The sequence below is a fragment of the Gadus chalcogrammus genome, chromosome 12 (assembly GCF_026213295.1).
Source record: "Gadus chalcogrammus isolate NIFS_2021 chromosome 12, NIFS_Gcha_1.0, whole genome shotgun sequence".
Classification (NCBI taxonomy): domain Eukaryota; kingdom Metazoa; phylum Chordata; class Actinopteri; order Gadiformes; family Gadidae; genus Gadus; species Gadus chalcogrammus.
In genome coordinates, this window is record NC_079423.1 from 12,248,564 (window position 1) to 12,264,376 (window position 15,813).

Genomic DNA, 15,813 nt, shown 5'->3' on the forward strand with positions numbered 1-15,813 from the left:
GCATTTCCCATTCAGATAATAAAGATTAATATAAGCTACGCCGTGTTCCGGAGCCGCGGGGGATTCTGGGAATTGGGGTTCTCAGTTGACAAATGGGGCTTTTGTTAACTTGTTTTGTTGTTAGGATTAAGTGGGGTTAATGGATTCGGGATGTTATGTGGTTGTGTGTTGTTCTATTAACATTGTTCGTGTGTTCATTATTGTCGACACCGTCACCGAGAGTGACGTGACCATCGTTTCGTGCAGCTGTTCCGTGTTGAAGTCTCGTTCAATAAAAACCAACTCTCGTTGTCGAGCGTTCAATAAAAACCAACTCTCGCGTGCCCCCCCCCTACAAACGTGTCTCCCCCCCCTCAACAAACGTGTCCCCCCCCCCCCCCCCCCCCCCCCCCCCTTCAACTAACGTGCGTCTCATGACGTCACAGACCATGCTGGATTTGTTTACCTTCAGCACGCTTTGTTTTCCGGTTTTCTTTTTTACAAAATAAACGAGTCACACGGCTGTGTGCTCAACGTGCGAAGTTGTGTTCTTAACTTATTGCAATTTCCACAGCCTAATTATATATATAGGTTTTGGCATAAACATAACTAGGGTGCACTGTACTATCTGCGCACACCCTTTCTGAAGCCTCTCTCGCTCTCTCTCTCTCTCTGTCCCTCCCGCTCTCTCTTTCTCTCTCTCTCGTACCGTTTTGTGGAGCACGTTAATTGTCTTAGAACACTCCCATTCAGAATGCATTGGTTTACATTTCGTTTTGTGTAACACGCAAAAAGTCGGACTATCGTGCTCGGGAACACGCTTCAATAGATTAACGTTCGTGCGCAGGAGCACGCAATTGCGTGATACCGGGTTGGGTATTGTGTGTGTGTGTGTGTGTGTTTAGGCCTATGTGTGTGTGTGCGTGTTGTCGCTCTTTTTGGGATCACTCATAGCCTTTACAGGAGCTTATATCCAGTCAGGAATTTATAGCCTAGGTATTTTCGGGAATTTTGAAAACTGAATCCATACTGTTAGATCCGATGTTGTTCTTTATTGCCATATAAAATCCGTTTTCATCGCGTGTTTTAGTTAGGGATTTTTGCTAATCGCCTGTAAGCATGTGGTCATTAGCATCTGGCGACTTGTTTGAGAGTCAGCATCAATGGCCCCCCCACCACCAAATTCCCCTACAGAAGAGCCCTGGAGCTCTTCTTTAAAAAGCCCAGGAGAATTAAATGCTCCCAGGCTGGATGTAGCCTTTGTGGATGAGCAAAAACTTCACAGTTCTCCGTCTGTTGTCTTCTTTGTCCTCATCCTCCTGTCGCTCTCTTGTCCTCTTCCCCTGACTCTCACTGTCTCACAAAGGAGCTGAGCTCACCTGAGGTCTATTTGTAGTGCTAAGGCTCACACTGATTGGTATTCAATTAGCTTTATTTTTTATTTTTCATGTGTGTGAGTCTGTGTTCTTTTCAAAGTTTATCATTTAAAAAGATGTGTTTTGCCCATTGTTGCAGGAGATTTTATTTTTGTGTCTTATGTAAAAAACAGTTATGCTTTGGGCATAGCAACCATGTTTAGTGTTTAAGCATTAGGCAAAAATCTGTAAATAAATTGTGCAAATTATATTTGCGTTGTGGCATTTTTTGTTTAAATATTACTATGCAAAAATATAAAAATCTGTAAATGAAGACACAAAAGGCAAAGTTACAACACCAATGATCCCATTTACTGTAATACACAGGACTGTTTGAATAGGATTTAAGTGCATATTCTCCTCTCAAAGTGCACCAGATTCATGCATTCCAATGTAAAGGGTACAAAAAAATGCCCCCGTACCTAGGCCTGTCACGATAACACATTTTCTGGGCGATTAATTGCCCCAGGAATTATTGCGATAAGCGATAATATTGCCGTTTTTCAACTAATATAATGATAAAGTACACCCTTTCGAAGATCAATAAACCTTTATTTTTTAAAGAACACTGGAACTGGACGTCTGGAAGACATTTAAAATATCCAGAATAAATTAACAAAACAACCAAAAACAATCTATTATTAACAAAAAATGCTCTTGAATAAAAACCAAACACCACCAAAAACAATCAATAAAATTGAAACACTAAATAAAAAGGATGTAAACACGATTACGCCAGGACTCCGCCTCCTGCACAGACAATGCAACAAGTTAGTAGCCGCGTTTACATGGCACATCTGATCCGCATAGATTTCTATGCGGCATAGATCTGTTCCTAAAATGTGTTCCGAATGTAGGCTACTGTCTGTATCCATGGCAGTAACAAAAGTGTCCGTTCTGTCTTTCGCGCACACCTGACACATCTCTGGACCGGCGGCGACATAATGGATGTCTTATCACTATCGGGGATTTTAAATTTGATTTTAATGAAAGCACAGCAGGAGAGAGCTTTTCTCTGCCTGCTCCTTCAATTAAGAAGGAGGAGGACAGCGCAGCAACGTCAATTTCTCGTCAGATCTTTATATTTACCTTAAGCTCCGCCGCAAACAAGAGGAATTTGGATGCGAGTCTGCAGCCAAGACTGGTGGGAGAGAGTGGTCTTACAGGAATTTGGTGACCAGGAATCCTCGAAGGTCCATTTGCGAACTACTGCAGCTGCCATCTCTCTAAGTTAAGAAGTATTTTAACGTTCAGCCTGCAAAAGTACTACTAGTAGCCTACTCATTTACATATACCTCGGACGCGCGCGGACACTACGATACGCGAACACGTCATTCGTAAACATGTCCCGTCGCTTAGCAACCGGACACGCTTACCGGACTACTTTTACGGAGTGATAACAAAGACGTGAATCAGGCAATAAATCCACTTTCCTTGACAGCGGTGAAGTTCGGTGTGCTTAAAAGTACCGACGGAGCTCAGTGGACCAATTGCGAAATACTGCGGCTGCTCTTAGTTAAATCCCAATCTATTCGGAATAAGTGCATACATGGCGATTAAAACGGACTACACCACCTCTTCTATTCGGCATAGAATCTATGCCGAACAGATAATTGTATTCCGAATGAGGCGTATACATGATCATTTTCTGTTCCGCATAGAAATCTATGCGGAACAGATGTGTCCATGTCAACGCGGCTACCGACACTTGACGAGGGGGTTTACTCGTTGTGCCCTGTAATTATGAGCCGGAGCCCGATTTCAACCTGACATTTGTGACTTAGGCCTACCCTGCTAAATATATATAATATATATAAATATATATAATGCATAGAACGCCGGTCACTATCGGGAAAATAAGCCCCGACAGGGCGAACAGGCGACCGACGCGCAGCGGAGGTGTCTTGCTTCACCCTGAAGGGGCTTATTTTAGATAATGACCGGCGACGTTCTATACTACATCATCCCGCTTATTACAAGGCTACTTGCCAAGACGAAACAATAACTTCACATGGTGTGTCTTTTTACAATTTATTCGTTAGCAGCATTCGTAGTGTTGATCAGCAGAGAAATAGTCCTTCAAAGACGTTGACGTTGCTTAGCAAACGAAGACGCTGGGGTTGACAAGTTACCGGACTATCTATGCAAGTGAACGGAGCGTTCCACGGCATTGAGAAGACCCGTGTAATAAAGGCCTATAATATTTCTGTTTATGGCATAGATTTCTTCTCAGATTATGCCAATAAAGCAATGATTTAAAAAAATAAGGGTGCGAATGGAAATTATTGCGGCCGGCAAAAAATTATCGCTCATTTTAATTTATCGCGCAATTAATTGATTTATTGCATATCGCGACAGGCCTACCCGTACCCCCCCAGAGGGTTCGGGGACCACACCACCGCTGCTGAAAAAAATCCTGCGGGAAACACTGGACAATATGCAGAATCTTTTCACTTATACGCATATAGACTGGTGAAAGGTAAGAAAAATGACGCAAAAAACGCCCCTTTCACGTGAACGCGCACTGAACCTAAAGCGGAAAACCTGGTTCAACTAATTGAATCTAAAGTGAGCTTCGTGGTACCATTTAACTCTGATTGCGAGTTGCGGCTCTGTCGAGCCAGGTTTTCCCAAGATAGCCTGGGTATGTTCAGCGAGGTTTGTGGTATACCCCCCTGCACAATGACAATAAAGTCTGAAATCTGAATATCGTCAGACAATGCCAAGGGATCGGTTCTGTCCCGTAAAACCATCTGTCTCCGGAGAGACGCCTGTACGAGAAGTGCGCCGGGGTCCACGGGAACACCCACAAATGGTGATGCCATTGTCAGAGGATGGGCTAGGAAGCTGCGCACGCCGATTTAAGTAGCCGATCTCCGGCTAGACTAAGCCGAAAAACTGCTCCCGACCAGGTTTGGTTGCGAGCATAAGTCACCATGGTGATACAGCGACGCTAAAAGAGATCGACTTTCGTGGTACAACTAACCCAGGCTTGGAGCTCAACATACCTCGCTAACCCTCTAAGCGAGCTTCGTGGTACCTGGCCCAGATGAGGCTGTGGTTGTTTATAGCCGCTTGTTCTGGGTTGTTTTGTGTTGTCTTTTAAGTAGTGTTTATAAGGAACAATGTTTAGGAGGACTGTGTGTGTGTGGTGGACTCAGGGGGGGCGACTGCCCCCCCACCCCACATGAAAAAATTCTATAGTTTACTATAGTAAATAAACTATAGTATACCCTATATATACTATAGTAAATATTGTAGTGTTTTTGAACCTTACTATAGTAGTTTTATTACAGTAAACTATAGTATACTACAGAAAATTATATAGTTTACTATAGTAAATAAACTACAGTTGTATACTATAGTAAATATTGTAGTGTTTTTGAACCTTACTATAGTAGTTTTACTACAGTAAACTATAGTAGTTGCAGCCATGTTGAAATCAGCAAGTGACTTGATCGAAGATATCCCTTCGCGCTCTTTGCTCAGTTACGTATGACGCAAGCACGTTAGGGCGAGTCCTATGGAGCCAGTTTCCTGCCATAATTCAAACCTGGAGAAAAAAAAGTTTGAAAGGCTTGTAAGTCTGGGTTTGAAAACTCTACAACTTGTAAAAAAGGTTTTGCAACACTGAAAACAGAGATTATAACCTGAAAAAAATTCAAACATGTGTAAACATGATTTTGTGTTCTATTTTATCTTCTTCATCATTTTCACCAACATATTTTCAAAGTATTCTTTTTTTTCACAAACATGTTTTTAAAGTTCAAACAATTTCACCAGCACATTTGCAGAGTTTCAAATCTGGCACTGTTCTAACAGTGCATTTCATTGTTTCCCAGTTTTGAAACCTTGTAAATGGGATTCTGCAAACAGGTGTTCATACATTGAGAAATAAGTTTTGAAAGGTTGAATATTTATTTTTAAAAACTTGTAAAGGTGTACGTTAGGGATGGGCGATATGGCCTAAAATCCATATTGCGATATACATTGCAACCTATTGCGATAACGATATATATCATGATATATAAATCATAATAGAACCATTTCAGAACAGGTTACATAGACTCTAAGGAAAGCCAAACTGCTAAATGTATAAAACAAAAGAAAGAAACTAAGTATGTTGTTTTGAGAACATTTATTGTGCAAAACTGTAATCATACAACATAATGTTGTAGCTGCAGAGACTTATAATTCTCTTAATGAAATTAAAACTGGTGGTGTCTTGTTAATAAAGAAACGGATACTGTGAATTAGGGAAATACGTCCAGTATTAGGCATGGCTATTTTAAATAAGGAAAAATCTTCCAAGTGTGTGCACAGATAATTGATATTAAAACATAAAAGTGCAAAATGAACGCATACAATTTTGAAATGAACATGAAATGAGCGCAATCACCAGGGCCCTGTACCACGAAGCTCGCTTAGAGGGTTAGCGAGGTATGTTGAGCTCCAAGCCTGGGTTAGTTGTACCACGAAAGTCGATCTCTTTTAGCGTCGCTGTATCACCATGGTGACTTATGCTCGCAACCAAACCTGGTCGGGAGCAGTTTTTTTCGGCTTAGTCTAGCCGGAGATCGGCTACTTAAATCGGCGTGCGCAGCTTCCTAGCCCATCCTCTGACAATGGCATCACCATTTGTGGGTGTTCCCGTGGACCCCGGCGCACTTCTCGTACAGGCGTCTCTCCAGGAGACAGATGGTTTTACGGGACAGAACCGATCCCTTGGCATTGTCTGACGATATTCAGATTTCAGACTTTATTGTCATTGTGCAAACAACGAAATTGGGGTTCTTCATAAGAGATACAGATTCTCATCAGAGGGTGTTCGTTATTTGATCGTCCTTTTGGACCTAATGTAGACAATGATTACTGTTGCGCATTGTGACTACGTGACTAAGTGTGCTAGAGTGGAGGTAGCACGTCAGTCTTGAATTTCTGCGCGTGGGGTTCGACTCCCAAGTGATGCAAATTTATGTGAAGCTTAAAAAGTCAAAATTCTCATGCATATGGAATACTTATTCACTAAAGCTTATGGAATTATATTTTTGTGCTTATTTCGAACTTGAACCCATATTTTCAAGACCGTGCTGGCACCACATCTATGGGGGTAAAATGCATGATGAAAGTCAGGTGAAATTGATCCCCGGTCGCTGGCGTTCGGGTCTTATACCAATCCATTACGCTAAAGCCGCTACCTCTCAGCGGTAATATTTGTACAAATAGACTGTTCTCTGTTTAAATGGGAGACAGAACCACATACCCGGAATTTGTAGATTGCCATTTCACCCTTTTCTTGCTGCCTCCTCCTCTGCAGCCTCATGTCAGCCAGGAACTCTGACAGTCTTCCCCCAGGCTTGGGTCTCACAGCCATTGCCTCTGTGGTCACCAGCAGTTTTTCAAGGCCACAAACTGCCTGTTTAGATGGTGCAGTATAATTAACACAGCTGAAGATGACCACAAACACAATTCAAATTTGCACATCCCACTTCATTTCCCTTACCTGTGGTAAGATGATGTCATTCCTCTGAAGCAGGAGGCTAAACTTACTAATGCCACTGAACATGTCTGCAATAACATGGCAAAAGGCCACAAAAGTAGCATCTTCCATTGATTTCTTAACCTGTACCATACTAAATTCCTAAAAATAAATCAATAACAAGTGGCTCTAATGAAAGGAATATCCTGAAAGAATGCACTGGCCTTTGTAGCTCGGCCTGCAATGTCTGCATTGGCAGAGGAGCCTGCCAAATGGTCAATATGGTAGTACACAGCAGTGAACTGTCCTGGTTTAAGAAAGGTCTCCAAGGCCCCTGAAACATGTGGGAGCCACCTTGTCCCCTTATTCACCCCACTGGGCATCAGCACATTTACCCCCAAGTCAGCCCCAATGACCCTGAGCTCTGTCATTGATTTTGGGCTGAAATGGTATGTCTTCCAAATTAAATGTAGAAGGTTGTACAATTGCCCCATCATTGATTGTCCCTCTGCACTGACAGCATTACCAATTCCAATCTGAAAAGATAGTCAAATTTAAATATAGATACATCTGCTCTATAAAAGAAAATATCAGTGACTTAAGGGTTACAGTCATACCTTATCTTCTAGTCTTACCTGTGAGGCATGCAGTGGAAAGGCACAATGTGATCACCTGCCTCTTGCTGCAAAAGGGCTATGACACACCTTTGCTGCAGCAGCACCATCAGCACCCAGAGCAATAATTTTCTCCAGCCAGTTACTGCACTGGTCCCCAAGAGCAGCAAATGCTTTCTTTGAGGCAGCATAAATTCCTAATTAAACAAATAAAAAAGATAATACAATTAATTTCCCAGATCAAGAGTTTATAATGCAATCTACTTTTTAATTTTCATTTCATTATATTTATTTATTTTTAATTTTCAGTAATTACAATATAACATATGGTTAATGCAGAAATGAAACAGTAGGCATATGGCATAGGCTAAATGACATTTACCTTGGGCATGGGCATGCTGGACCTCGATGTGTCCAATCAGTATATTCACCGGTCCTCCTCTCTGCAAGATACGACCATGCACAATGACGCATTCCTTTTTGGCGATGTCTGTATCTCCGTCGATCAGGAATGCCATGTATGCACTGACTCCTATAAATTGGGCGCACATGACATCATTGCTGTAGGTCGGGTTGACGTTCAAGCCATTTTTCTTCTGAAGAATTATTTCGGACTTGAATTTAGTGAAGGGAAGTTCTTCTTTTGCAATATTGTAGGCAACGTTAAACTTGATAATCATCTCGGCCTCATCTGATTTTCTGTTTGCTGCTGCCTGCCGCTGAAAGGCAGCGGGGAGAGGGGACACTGTGGCAGTGCATTTATCGCGGCATGTAATGTGTTTCATTGATGCATTGTGCTTTTTCAGAGTTTCAATACGAAATGTATTGGAACCAGTCGCAAAAGCACTATTGCCGGCCATGGTCTTCCCACACTCTTTACAGTAAATGCAGTGCATCTCATTACCGGTTTTATCGTATCTTAGCCAGGGAAACTGGTCAAGCCACTCTCTTCTAAATGCATACACTTTCCTCCTTTTATTTTCGGCGGGCTGTGGCTCGGAGTTCATCGTGTGTGGCTCATTACCCGATGCCGTCTCCTGATTAGGGCCTGACATAACCTGGGAAGTTGAAGGGAGTTCCATGTCAGAGCATTCGTTCGGATCAGGCCTTAACTTATTAACATTTTTAACGAAAAAGTTCATTTTCATCTTGTCATCCACTCTACATTAAGGTGACCAGATTTCTGAAATGAAAAATCGGGGACATTTTCAAAGCGGCGCCGTGTAAAATCATTAGATATTATCATATATAAATATCGTAAATATCATCAAGATGTAATTAATACTAATGACTAAGTCAAAACATATGATTATATTAATATTATACATGACTCAGGGCATCAGCTAATCAGATGGTCTGCATTTATAACTACTACAGTCATTAGTTACCCACACAGCCCGACACAAAATACAGAAGTTAGCCTAACACACACAACTATCAACCATTGATTTATTATTAATTAATTTATTATTTTTAACAGTCTCATGTTCCTATGCCTACAGGAAAATCATATGTTACCAAAGCTGTCTTCCACCTCCCCCTCTTCCAAAACAGAGCCACATACAATGTCATCACCTGGTAATCTCATGCTAACGTTAACGTTACAGCGTCACTAATGACAGATATGAAAACATTTTCATAATGTTAACGTCCACTGACTTTTATAACGTTACGTTAGGACTTCAGTTCAGGCGAGCGCGTTCACAAGGATTTGTGGCGCGACAAATTCGCTCGAGTTTAAATATTTGAACTTTGACGCGAATTTCGCGTGATGACAGCCAATCAGCGTTCAACAGCGGGGCCACTGAGTCACATCTTGTGTAACGTAACAGCCAATCAGCGTTCAACCGTCAAACTCAGTGCAGTTCAGTCCGGGGTGAACTGCAGCATGGAGGAGAAAGTGAATGTTACCGTTTGCGACTCCCGGAGCTCTATATATAATATAGTATATAATATAATATTTGTATATATAATATCACGCCCAAAAGCTCTGTGCGCCTCCGGATGGCCGTAGCTCGGGGAACTCTCGTAGGGATTGGGCTTCTCGGGGTTTGTTTACCGACGTTGCTATGTTTCCGGTCTTGTATGTTCCAACGGTTTATAAGGTAGGCCTATCTAATAAATCTCTGTCTATTCAATACTTCATTCACTGCCTCTTCTGTGGTCATTACAATATTATGAATATACTGTCCCTCCCTCTTCCACAAAAGGTAAAGACATGCAATGGTGGTTATCTTGTTGTGGCGTGACAAATTCGACAACTTGCACAGCGACAGATTATGATGTGTGGCGCGACAAAACTTCGGCGACAACGCGAACGGGCGAGAAATTTCGCGTTTGCTGAGAACACGCAGTAATTGCAGCACACACGTTACACAGGAAAAGCTGGACCATGGCCAATCAGAGGGGGGTCCCGCCCTTCATTATCCCTGATTGGTTTAGACCATGATATGGGCCTAATGTGTGTCTGTTGTTGAAAGTTGACCCACAGGGAGACTTTCAGAGTCGCAGAGGTTTTTTCTTTTTGAACAGCTGGTTGCACCGGTGCGACCTCAGATTTGTTTTAGTCGCACCATTGAGAAATTAGGTTGCATGTGCGATCAAATTGGTCGCACTTTAGAGCCCTGATTAGACTACCTCGGTTTTACTGGCTTGATGTTAGCTGCCATGGTTAGGGTTAGGGTTTAGGGTTAGGATTATTTTGTGACGCTCTCGAATGCTCACAGCGAGTGTAACATAGAGTTCTAAAGCGTCCAGTTGAGTTGCATGCAACCTGGCCAATCACAGACAGAGTAGGGCAGATCTTGGCGTGGCCATAGTAGGATTCGTAAATAAACAACTGGGAGCCTCGCAAGCGGGACTTATTCTTCAGTGGTCTATTTCCGCCTTACATTCTGCAACAGTGTATTGTGATTGGTCTACAGTACGATCCTAGGATTGCATCGTTAAATTCCAGGGGCCTCATTTATCAACCGTGCGTATAAAAGGATCTAAGTTCTCTCTTGCAAAGGAAATTTAGGATGTGCTTAAGTACAAAAAAATCTGTATTTATCAAACATGCGCAGGCCTATCGTACGCACATCAGTAAGTCATCAATCGTGATAAATCCCACCTGTCCTTAAGTACCTTGCTCGTTCACGCTCAGACAATTTGCATTCAGAAACGCCTCCAATTAACCATATATGGCCGCAACGCATCCCTTTATTAACGATGTGAATGTGTTTTACCACTCACCACTACAATGGCAAAGAAAATAAACTTCTCCAACACAGAAATGGAAACCCTTGGAAACGAGGTTGAATCAAATCAAAAAATACTTTTTAGCACACTTATTGCAGGTGGCACAACGAACAATAGAAAGATTGCTTCATGGGAAAATGTGACTGATGCAGTTAATTCAGTTGGGTCAGAAGTGAGAACTCCCATGGTGCTGTTGCTGGAGGAGTCGGAGGAACCGGGGCCGTCCATTGTCCCTTCCGTGCGCCATGAGTGCTGGCGGAGGCGGTGCTGCAAAACCAAGAGGAAACGACGAAATCCATTAATGACCTGAAGGAGCAACTGACCAACATGACCAATTTATTAATTCAAATCAATGAGTCTCTTAAACAGATTGCCTCTTGCGCAAATAAAATGGCAAATAAACCATAAACCGTTGACCAATGTCTCTTTTTTTTCCTCCAATGCTGCAAAAAATATGATGTTGCTGTGCTAGATTTACCTAAAATCTCTGTATGATCCTCTGTCTCGTCTGAATGCCAGCGGCATTAGGAGGTGGTAGGGGCACGGCGTCAGGCATAGGGCCGTCTGGTCTGGGGAGTTCCTGCAGAGGGACCCCCTGTCTGATGCCTAAATTGTGTAGCACACAGCAAGCTATGATGATCCTGCACACCTTTTCAGGCCGATTATGCAGTGTTCCCCCCGTGCCGGAAAGGCACAGCCATCGCCCTTCCAGCAGACCTATTGCGCGCTCAACGGTGCTCCTCATGCGCGCATGAGCCCGGTTATACGCCTGTTCCTGCTGGGTCCTTGGGTTGGTTAAGGGGGTCATTGGCTATGGCTCCAACCATGGCTAGTGACCCCATGATCACCTAATGATGATACAATTTTATACAACTGTACATAACCCAGCAATAGTATTGTAAACATGTTGAAGCCTAATACCCACCAATGAGCCAGCCATCTTCCAGAGCGCCTTCTTGGAGACGCACACCAACAGAGCTGTTCTGCATGATGAATGAGTCGTGTGTTCCTCCAGGCCACCGCGCAACAACGTTTAACAAGGATAGATTTGCATCACAAATGATTTGTACGTTGACAGAATGAAACCCCTTTCTGTTAACATAGTTAAATTTGTTAGTTGATGGTGCTTTTATGGCTATGTGGGTGCAATCTATGGCTCCAATTATGTTATGGAATCCGGCGATAGCGTGAAAGCCCCGTTTGATTTCGGCTTGTTGGGGATCTCTGTAAGGGAACTGGATGTAGTTTGGGGCCAGGGAAATAATTGCGTCCAACGCCGCCGGCATGGTCCTACTCATCGATGGCTGGGAAGTGCCGGATATGTCTCCAACCTCACGCTGAAATGTGCCGGTAGCTATAAATCCCAGGGTGAAAAGGAGTTGGATATGCACAGGGATTGCGTTTGTGAGTCTCAATGTCTCGAGCCAACATTGGCCCTAAATCACGATACAAATCCAGCAGTACATTCTTTGGGAAGCTGTACCTACTAAGAAGCCAATCTGTGCTCTCCCCATGCAGATCAGCGCAATCTTTGAAAACGCGCTCCCTGCGGAGCGCATGGTTTGCCAAGTCTTCCAATAACGAAAGGTAAGCCATTGCACTAGATTTCAAACATTACTCACAGCTGTCTTTTATAGGGTTTGACACCAATTAGGTAATTTGTTAGGGACATATGTGAATGTCGATGACACTCTTAAAAGCTTTGCTTCGCGCTTGCACTATCCCTATTCTACCACTAGATTCTGTTCTTAAGCATGGCCAGAGCTGTGCTTAAATGTACACACATTCCTAAGTATAAGTACATTTGGTAAATTCCATACTTTGCGTGGCAATGATGTTACCCCCTCCTTACGCACAAATCTGTGCGTAAGTACGGTTGATAAATGAGGCCCCAGGCTTTGATAAGAGGCTTTGAGAGGATACCTGTTCGGCTCCGCTTAGCTCAGGAGGTAGAGCAGTTTTCTTGTAACCGAAAGGTTGCTAGTTCGATCCCCAGCTCCTCCTAGAGTGTTGATGTGTCCCTGAGCAAGACACTTAACCCTAACAGGGGTCCAGACTAACTATTTTCACTAGGAGCACTGTAGCCCCTAACTGAACATTTTAGGGGCACACACCATAAATCAACATGCTAATCAAATATTCACATTTCTACTAATTGTCACTGTATTAGGCAAGGCAAGGCAACTTTATTTATATAGCACTAAGTCTATTAATGCACTATTACTAGTGGTGCAACGGTTCACGGGTTTCCCGTGATCCGTACGGATCAACCATCACAGTGATCCGCGGATCGACTGATAAAAAAAAAAAAGTTGTGCGTTGACGTGATCAGCGCATGTTTAGAGGACAATTCCGGTATTAACAACATCATCAAGTATCGTAGCGAAATACAGTTTCTGTTGTGTTTTATTTGGCGTTCCGTAAATCCCATTGAAACGTAAACCGGAACCGGAACCGGACGTGTTTAGGTTTGGTTGTAGTCTTTTCGCTCGGTTCGCCGTATCAACAGTCGGGCTAGAACCGAGCGAAAAGACTACAACCAACCCCCCTTGCAATGAGCAATGAGTCTCCCAACCGAAATCAATGGATTTACAAAATGCCAAATAAAACACCACAGAAACTGTATTTCGCTACCAAACTAAAAAAAAGAAGATAAGGATGTCTGCTTTGCCTTGGGAGAGTGTAGACACTAAACTCTCCCCAGGCAATGCAGACATCCTGAATTGTAAATCCAGGGTTAGGGATTATTTACTATCCTATCCATGTTAAAAAGAAGAAGGAATAATGCCTCAGATTGCACATTTAAATATTGATCATGCTTAAAGGAAGCAGGATTATTGCCTAATTTTTCACTTTATTTTGTTTTTACACAGTTGAAGATTTTATTTAAAGTCACATTTGTCTTGTTATCTTTATTGTTGTTGTTGATCCCGAAAATGATCCGACCCGTGACTCAAAAACCGTGACCCAATCCAAACCGTGAGCTTTGTGATCCGTTGCACCCCTAACTATTACTAATAAATATTTTGATAAAAGATGCAGAAATTACAATGTGCTGTTTCAAATTCAGTGTCACATTTTATTTTGAAGATGAAACATAGTGACATATACAGTACAATATATATAAAACATAGATTAAAAAAAAGAAAAATTGCTTAGTAACCTTTCTAACAAATTTATGTTAACATTAGGGGCACTGGCCAATAACATTCCACAAGAACCAGTAGGCCTAAACAACTTGTACCTTTACTTAGAGCAGATCCTCCTGTGTTCCACTAGGAGGCTCAGAAGGCCAGCCCATGTAATTTTGCCTACTAGACCTTTGACTCGAACTGAACCATGTTTGTACAGCTCCCTTGGCATCAAACTCTTGTACACTAGGTCCCCCCATGCTAATTCGAATCAAGTCCTCCACAGTGTTTACATGTAGGGACCCCCTGACATCAGATTTAATCCTCTTCTGAGCCGAAAATCCCCTTTCACATACAGCAGAGGAGACCGGGAGGACCAGCATGATGTGCACAAGATGTAGGTGGATGTTCTACAAAGAATGGATCATTAGCACAGGTTTTATTCAATCAAAAAGTAATAATTGCTAAATCAACAAGGATATGATAATAATGGGTTACCTTGTGATCAGAGCAGAATGGCAAATTTGTTACCATCATCTCCCATAAGGCATGGTAAGACTTGTCCATGTAGTTCCTGAAGATTAATGTCTTCATGGATTGATACTCCTACCCAGCCAGATTGGAATCACAGCCATTTCTGAAAAGAGTGAAAGGAAAAACTTACCAAACAATCTAGGTTAAGGATCGAAGTGGATGTTTGAAATGTTGCTTTGTGTTATACTTTTTATATCTTCATGATAATTAAAAAATAGTCACTAACCTTGTTAAGACAGAGGAGAAGTGGTCTAGCAGGAAGTCCAGCTCCTCTGCAACATCTGTCAGCAGATCTCGTTGCTCTGGCCAGGAATCATGACTGAAAATCTTGAATGACTTCACTGCCTTTGCTGTTGCTGATGTAGACTCTTCATCTATCAAGGAATAGAAAGACAGAGCTGAAAGAAAGAGAAAGATGAATGTGTCATAATGATATCTTATTTTATCTTCACAGATTTATTTTTAATCTATAATTCTGTGCTTTCACTTACGCAGCAGACTGCTGAATCTATGCTTCAAATTAAGCACAGTGCTGTCTATGGTTGCTCTCACTGCTTTTTGCAGTAGGGCCGAGATCGTTTATTGGCCTGTGGCATGTGCCACCGCGACCACTGACATACCATGGCATATGCCGTTCTGGAACGGTAACTGCCGTTCTGTAACGGTAACTACCGTTCTGAAACGGTAACTACCGTTCTGAAACGGTAACTACCGTTCTGAAACGGTAATGCCATGGCATATGCCTTTCTGGAACGGTAACTACCATTCTGAAACGGTAACTGCCGTTCAGGTGGAACGGTAACTGCAGTTCCCAACAATGGTATGTGACACCAGCATAACTCCTCCGTATAATTTCAAGACAGGTATTGCCATAAATGTAAAGGTATATATATTTGGTATTTATTGACACAATATCACAACATAACGCCGTAAATAAAGGGATTTATAAATAAAGGGTTTCTCTCGTCCGTGCTGTTGTTAGGATATTTCCGATCTGTTTGTTGTTGCTTTTGTAATGACAGATGCTTTTGAAAACAGCCGGACTTGCTCCGGTGACGGTAGTTATTATAGCCTAGCCTTCTAGGTGGCCATAGAGCTATAGTCTATTGCTTTGTTCCAATATCCATACTATCCGCAGTCATTATACTTTATTTTAGTATGACTTCTTTTTTATATAGTTTGAGTACGTAGTGCGTTGCAATTAAGATCAGGGCGAAAGGAAGTGTAGTGAAAGGACCCGGATGGTATACTCAAAACGGTCAAACCGATGAGTGTGGATTGATGTACACCTTTCGTGCTCCACGGCAGCGATCTTAGCTACGTAGCTGAAGAGGCGGAGCCAGGCTGAGCCAACGTCGGCGCATTTTCTTTAATAGGTCCATGCATTTTCCACGTATAACGCATAATAGCTTTATAACTAC

At 42.4% G+C, this 15,813-nt stretch overlaps 1 long non-coding RNA gene across 1 annotated transcript; it reads right to left on the reverse strand.

Annotated features, from left to right (window-relative positions):
- Positions 1-13,923: 13,923 nt before the first annotated feature.
- LOC130393882 (uncharacterized) lies at positions 13,924-14,680 on the reverse strand. The gene is made up of 3 exons (XR_008897182.1): positions 14,619-14,680; positions 14,357-14,495; positions 13,924-14,268 (listed from the first exon to the last, which is right to left on the reverse strand). It is a non-coding gene; the product is annotated as an uncharacterized LOC130393882 (long non-coding RNA).
- Between the last annotated feature and the right edge of the window lie 1,133 nt (positions 14,681-15,813).